This window comes from Pongo abelii, chromosome 15, assembly GCF_028885655.2.
Source record: "Pongo abelii isolate AG06213 chromosome 15, NHGRI_mPonAbe1-v2.0_pri, whole genome shotgun sequence".
Classification (NCBI taxonomy): Eukaryota; Metazoa; Chordata; class Mammalia; order Primates; family Hominidae; genus Pongo; species Pongo abelii.
Genome location: NC_072000.2, coordinates 39,111,276 through 39,117,574, shown reverse-complemented (window position 1 = coordinate 39,117,574; position 6,299 = coordinate 39,111,276). Strand labels below are relative to the sequence as shown.

The following is a 6,299-nucleotide window of genomic DNA, read 5'->3' as shown; positions in this document are numbered from 1 at the left end:
CAACAAGGAAGACAAGAGTTGATCTTGCCTTTTTATTATTCTGCTAATTAGTTTCCCAAGGAGAGGTTTGAAAGGGCAGTCTCTGCTTTGACAGTATACAAGTTGTTAGCTGAGCTCAGACCTGCAGATAAATCTCATGCTAAAGTTTGAGCGTTAGTATTCCTAGGTAGATATTTTCTGGTTCTAAAATTTTATTACAAATATCTGAGGGAATGAATTGTCCCTATCCACTATTTAAAGAAATCCATAAATTAGTTTTCCTGTTGTTTATCTCTCTTCATACAAGTATCAAAGATTTTGCTTAATTATTAAAATAGTGAATCCTCTACACACATTAATGAGGTAAACTTTGTGCCTTTTTGAATTGTTAAATGTTAGAGATGATCTCTATCTGATTGTAAAGAACAATTAGATGTACACATAAAAAGTGACTGCTAGTTTTCTCTAGCAGTGAATTCAGTGCTTTGCAATAGGTAACAACAACAAAAATTGAAATTCCTGCTCTGAAGAGCTCCCAAGTTCTATTAAATACCATTTAAGATGAAATGCTAACTGTTCCAGGTAAACCACATTTGAGATTGCAAAGCAGAAACCCTAATTGTAAACTTGAATTCATAATCCCAGAAGGTTCCCAAGACCCATTAGCATTATAGCCCTCTGCAAAATATGAATTCTATTTTGTAAGTGCAAACATTTCATAATTCTTCTCCCAAGATAATAAAGATAAGAGTTCTGAGCTAGTGCAACTCCCTGTGTTAATTACAATAAAATCCAACAAATGAAATTACATTTTTGGAATCAACAGCTTTTGGCCAAGCAAACCCACATGCCTTGACAGCCTTCCTTTGCAGTTGGAGTTACATTAACACATGTGTTTGTTTCCTCACCTTTTACAGACACAAGAGCCCTGTGATATGTTAATTCACACCAAATTCTAATCCTTTCCCTTGTCTTTATCTTTCCAACTCAGTGATATGATGTGTCAACACCTTTCATATTGGGAAGAAAAAATGCTTAGACAAAATTTTATTTCTACTCACTTTAATTAAAATTACAGAAACTAGAAAACAAAGTGTAAGTAAATTAAGGCATTGTCTTTCAATGCCATTCACCTCTGCCCTGTCAATATCCACTCTGATCTGAATTATTCTAAAAAGTCATCTGGGTCTTTCCTACTTTGATTAGTCAATTAGCCACATCTCACATTGGTTTAAAATGTGTTTCTTCAGGTCAGTAAGTTACGCTCACAACCTTAGAGTAGCTGACTTGCCAATAAATAAAGACTTCTGAGATTTTTCTATTAGTATGCAAAGATTTCTGCTTTTTTCAGCTTATTCTATAAACATGATGTAATACTTATAGAACTTTTCTCTTTAAAATAATAAACATTATAAAATCATTTTTCTTTTCTCCACAAATAGAACTTTTTATTTGCCACTATTAAAAGTCTGAACTTTAAGCAGATTCTAGGACCAGTGAGTTCATATCCATCAGCTCATTCAACTTTGGCACCTGTCTCATGTCCAGTAGCTTTCTCAGAACCACTACTTTCACCATGAAGCTCCGTGAGTTTTCCCAATTCAAACTTGGGCTTCTTTAGCATTTTTAATTTTTTTTTTTTTTTTGAGACGGAGTCTCACTCTGTTGCCAGGCTGGAGTGCAGTGGCATGATCTCAGCTCACTGCAACCTCTGCCTCCTGGGTTCAAGTGATTCTCCTGCCTCAGCCTCCCAAGTAGCTGGGACTACAGGTGCATGCCACCATGCCCAGGTAATTTTTGTATTTTTAGTAGAGATGGGGTTTCACCATGTTGGCCAGGATGGTCTCGATTTGACCTCATGATCCACCTGCCTCGGCCTCCCAAAGTGCTGGGATTATAGGTATGAGCCACTGCACCTGGCCAGCAGTTTTACTTTTCTAATGAAGACATCATGGAAAGGATAAATAAACTGGCAACTGTTTTGTATGTCTTTTCCAATGCTGTCTGGAATCAATTTATTGACCACTTCTTTCAAGTCATTTGTCTGCACCTCTTGGGTCATGATTTCCATCATCTCCTAGATCTGGCAAGCCTGTTGGTGGTGAATATCTATTGGTTGCATTTTTTAGTATAACCAATACAGAATAACTGAAGCAAATAACCATCAGTAGTCTTGACAGAAGCATGAGCTTCAATCATTGTCTGTCATTTTTTGACCATGGAACACATTTTGTCACAGGTGAAATCCATGCCACGAAGTCAGTCAGGCAGGTTTTGCCTGAACATGATCAGTAATCAGCTTGCATTTTCTAAATGCACCTTCATCATTCTGCAGATCAGCAAGACTCACTTCAAATACATGACCCTTGAGGCCATCAGATGCAATTTTGGTTCCTTGAGTCCTGGTGACCACCATCTTTCCAATGTTTCATATATTGAACATAGCCAGTGCTTTCACATCATACCAATCTTTCTTAGAAAATGGATCAACCACTTTCTTCTTGGCTCCCTTTTTGCCGCTTTTGTAAGGTAGTTGTGCTTGCCAGCTGCCATGGTGCTGCTCAGAGAGCCAAAAGGGGTTTTGGGTTTTTTGTTTGTTTGTTTGTTTTTTGAGACAGGGTCTCACTGTGTCACTCAAGCTGGAGTACAGTGGTGCCATATAGCTCACTGCAGTCTCGAACTCCTGGACTCAAGTGATCCCCCTGTGCCCCACCCTGCCCCCCACCCCCACTGCCTCAGCCACCCAAGTAGCTGGGACTACAGGCGTAAGCCACTCTGCCTGGCTAATTTTTTAAAAAAAATTTTGTAGAGATAGGGTCTCACTGTGTTGACCAGGCTGGTCTCAAACTCCTGGCCTCAAGCGATCCTCCCACGTCAGCTTCCCAAAATGTTGGGATTACAGGCATGGGCCACTGTGCCTGGTGCAAAATAATTTTTTTCTTTATTATATATTATTATGTTAGATATAAAGCATGTTATTACTAACTTCATTTTTATAGGCGAAGAAAGTCCACCAGAAAATTATCTAACTCCCGTTACACTCTTTTGTAACTTGCTTGTTATACTTCTGTTTCTTGTTTCACAAACATCTATATTAGTCAACAGCAGATGGTTTTTTACGTGACAGTTGGGCTGTTCCAAGGCTTTATGGGTGAGCATGGGAAAAGCCTCTAGATTGGATAACTTTGAAGAGAATGGGAATGAGACAGAGAATGAAGGGAAAAATAACAAAATCAAACAGGAGAGCAACGTTACACAGAATCATAACTGTGTGCCAAGAAGTGACGATTCTGATTAATTCAGTTCTGTACACCTGATCTTTCCTTCACCACCCACCTCCCCCTGCCAAAAATAAAAAACAAATACAAATCTGTGACCCAGTAGCATTCAAGGACACATTGGTATATGAGGTCCCACAAGGCTGGAACCAAGTTCATGACGTCTCAAAAGTGGAATCTCTAATCTTTTACTTTAAGTGTTGGCAGCTTTAGTGAGTAATAAGGTAGTAGTTTAATCACAAACAGTACATACCTAAATTATAGACCATACTATATATGCTAAGGTTTGAATGTTTGTGGCCTGCCAAAATTCACATGTTGAAATCCTACCTCCAAGGTGATGGTATTAGGAGGTGGGGCCTTCGGGAAATAATTAGCTCATGAGGACAGAGTCCTCCTGAATGGGATTAGTGCTCTTATAAGGGGTTACAGAAACAAGAGTTCTTCCCTTCCACTATATGAGGGCATAGCTAGAAGGTACCACCCATAAACCAGAAAGGAGACCCCCACCAGTGAAACCGGCTTTGCAAAAATTATAGCAGTGAGAAAATGATGACAGTGAAAGAGACCTGACCTAACCAACTCCATCTTGCCTTTAACCTCTAAACTGCCCTTGGTCATTCCTAGGCATGGGCCAAGCTAATGCTGGCAGAAATTTAGTTTGTAGTTTAAGTGATAATAGCCCCTCCCCAAACTAAACCACCTTTGTAAAACTAATGCTAAGCCACCAAGTACAGAGGATGAGAGGGGCCTAAATTCTGCTAAGATGTAGTCATAGTTCAATGATTACCAGCCATTTTTCTGGAGGTATAGCATTTTCAGGAAGATTTGCAACTTCCCCAGTTGCTGCTGTAAATAACATCACAATTGTAAAACCTAAGACTGGCCTTTTCAATGTCTTCTCAGATTTTTGCATTTCTGACTACCAGATGACTCCATCTGGACCAACAACTTTGCTGTGGCCCCTACCCGGGGTGGACTCAGCACATGAGGACTGTTTTCCGTATCCCATAAGTGATCTCAATCCAATCAGCAGCACCCATTCCCTAGTCCCCTGCCTCCCAAACTATCCTTGAAAAACCCTAGCCTCTGAATTTTCAGGTGAGGCTGATTTGAGTAATAATAAAACTCTGATCTCCTGTTTAGCTGGCTCTACATGTATTAAACTCTTTCTCTATTGCAATTCCCCTGCCTTGATAAATCAGCTCTGTATGAGCAGCAAGGCACAATGAACTCACTTGGAAGTTACACCAGACACCAAATCTGCTGGTGCCTTGATCTTGGACTTCTCAGCCTCCAGAACTGTGGGAAATAAATGGGTTGTTTATAAGCCACCTAGTTTATGGTATTTTTGTTATAACAGCCAGAACAGACTAAGACAATATGTAGTGAGTATGGTCAGGTAAATAAGAATATCACTTTATGTAAAAATGAATTTCCCCTATTCCCCTGGGCTAGTGGAAAAAAAAAAGGTTAGTTTTTAAAGCCCTTCACCCGTCTCTTCTGAGTTAGGTTAAGATTCTGATCTTTTGCATTTTGACATGGGGCAAATTGGGGTGTGCTGGTTCTAGCAATCAATCACTTCTGTACACAGGTTATCCCTGAGTCTTCCATTGTGTTGTCTAAACAGCACCTTCAGCATCAGTAGTTCCTTCTACTTCATCAACATATTTTGGACTTGGGAATCTTTTTTTGCAACTGACTAAATCCCATATGCCTGGAGGCAACAGATCCTACTCCTGTCTAGGTGCTGCCAGGAAGCCAGAACTGGGACATTGATGCTCTAGAGTTGTACTAGCCTGTTCTCGCGTTGCTGTGAATAACTACCTGAGACTGGGTAACTTAGAAAGAAAAGAATTGGCTGGGAATGGTGGCTCATACCTGTGATCTCAGCACTTTGGGAGTCTGAGGCAGGCCGATCACCTGAGGCCAGGAATTTGAGATCAACCTGGCCAACATGGTGAAACCCCATCTCGCTAAAAATACCAAAAATAGCCTGGCATGGTGGCACATATCTATAATCCCAGCTACTCTGGAGGCTGAGGCAGGAGAATCGCTTGAACCCAGGAGGCAGAGGTTGCAGTGAGCTGAGATCACTCCACTGCACTCCAGCCTGGGTGACAGAGTGAGACTCCATCTCAAAAAAAAAAGAAGAGGTTTAATTGACTCACAGTTCCACAGGCTATACAGGAAGCATGGCTAGGAGGCCTCAGGAAACTTACAATCACAGCAGAAGATGAAGGGGAAGCAGGCATGTCTTACATGGCCAAAGAAGGAGGAAGGGGGGTGGGGGAGGTGGCACACATTTTTAAACAACCAGATCTCATGAAAATTCACTCACTGTCATGAGAACAGCAAGGGGAAATCTGCCCCCATGATCCAATCACCTCCCAGCAGGCCCCTCCTCCAACACTGGGAATTACAATTTGACAAGAGATTTGGGCAAGGACACAAATCCAAACCATATCAAGAACTTACAGACTTGTCTCTTGTTTTCCTCCTATTGAGGGGGATATTTTTGACATGGTGTTGGGGTGGGGGTATGTATCTGTGTGTGTGTGTGTGTGTGTGTGTGTGTATGTGTGTGTGTTGGAGCGAAGTAGTGGGGGAAAGCCTCACTTTCTACCAATCCCACCTCCTTGCCTTACTTCCCTAGGGCACTCTTACCTATACCTGAAAATCTCCTTCTCCCTTTTTTCTTTTCTGCAAACTCTCTAAATCTTCCCAGGGGCTTAGGTTTTTGGAAACAGAAAGCAGAAAGTCTTGCATAATATCTCTGCCTTCTGTTCTATAGAGACCCTGAACCAGCTATTTACTTTAAATGGGGGAAGTATAAAAAGAAAACACATGGATAGAAACAAGCTGATTTCCTAAAATATTATCCATACTATACACTAGGAATATCCCAAATAGGGGAGAGAGAGAAAAGAGAAAGAAGGAAAGAAGGAAGGAAAGGAAAAAAAGAACTACAAAACTACTAAAAGAAGAAGAGGTATTTGAATGTTATCACCACAAAGAAATGACAAATGTTTAAAGTAATGG

The 6,299-nt window shown here is 40.7% G+C and overlaps 1 pseudogene; it reads right to left on the bottom strand.

Annotated features, from left to right (window-relative positions):
- Positions 1 to 1,396: 1,396 nt before the first annotated feature.
- LOC129049981 (small ribosomal subunit protein eS1-like) lies at positions 1,397 to 2,532 on the bottom strand (annotated as a pseudogene).
- Between the last annotated feature and the right edge of the window lie 3,767 nt (positions 2,533 to 6,299).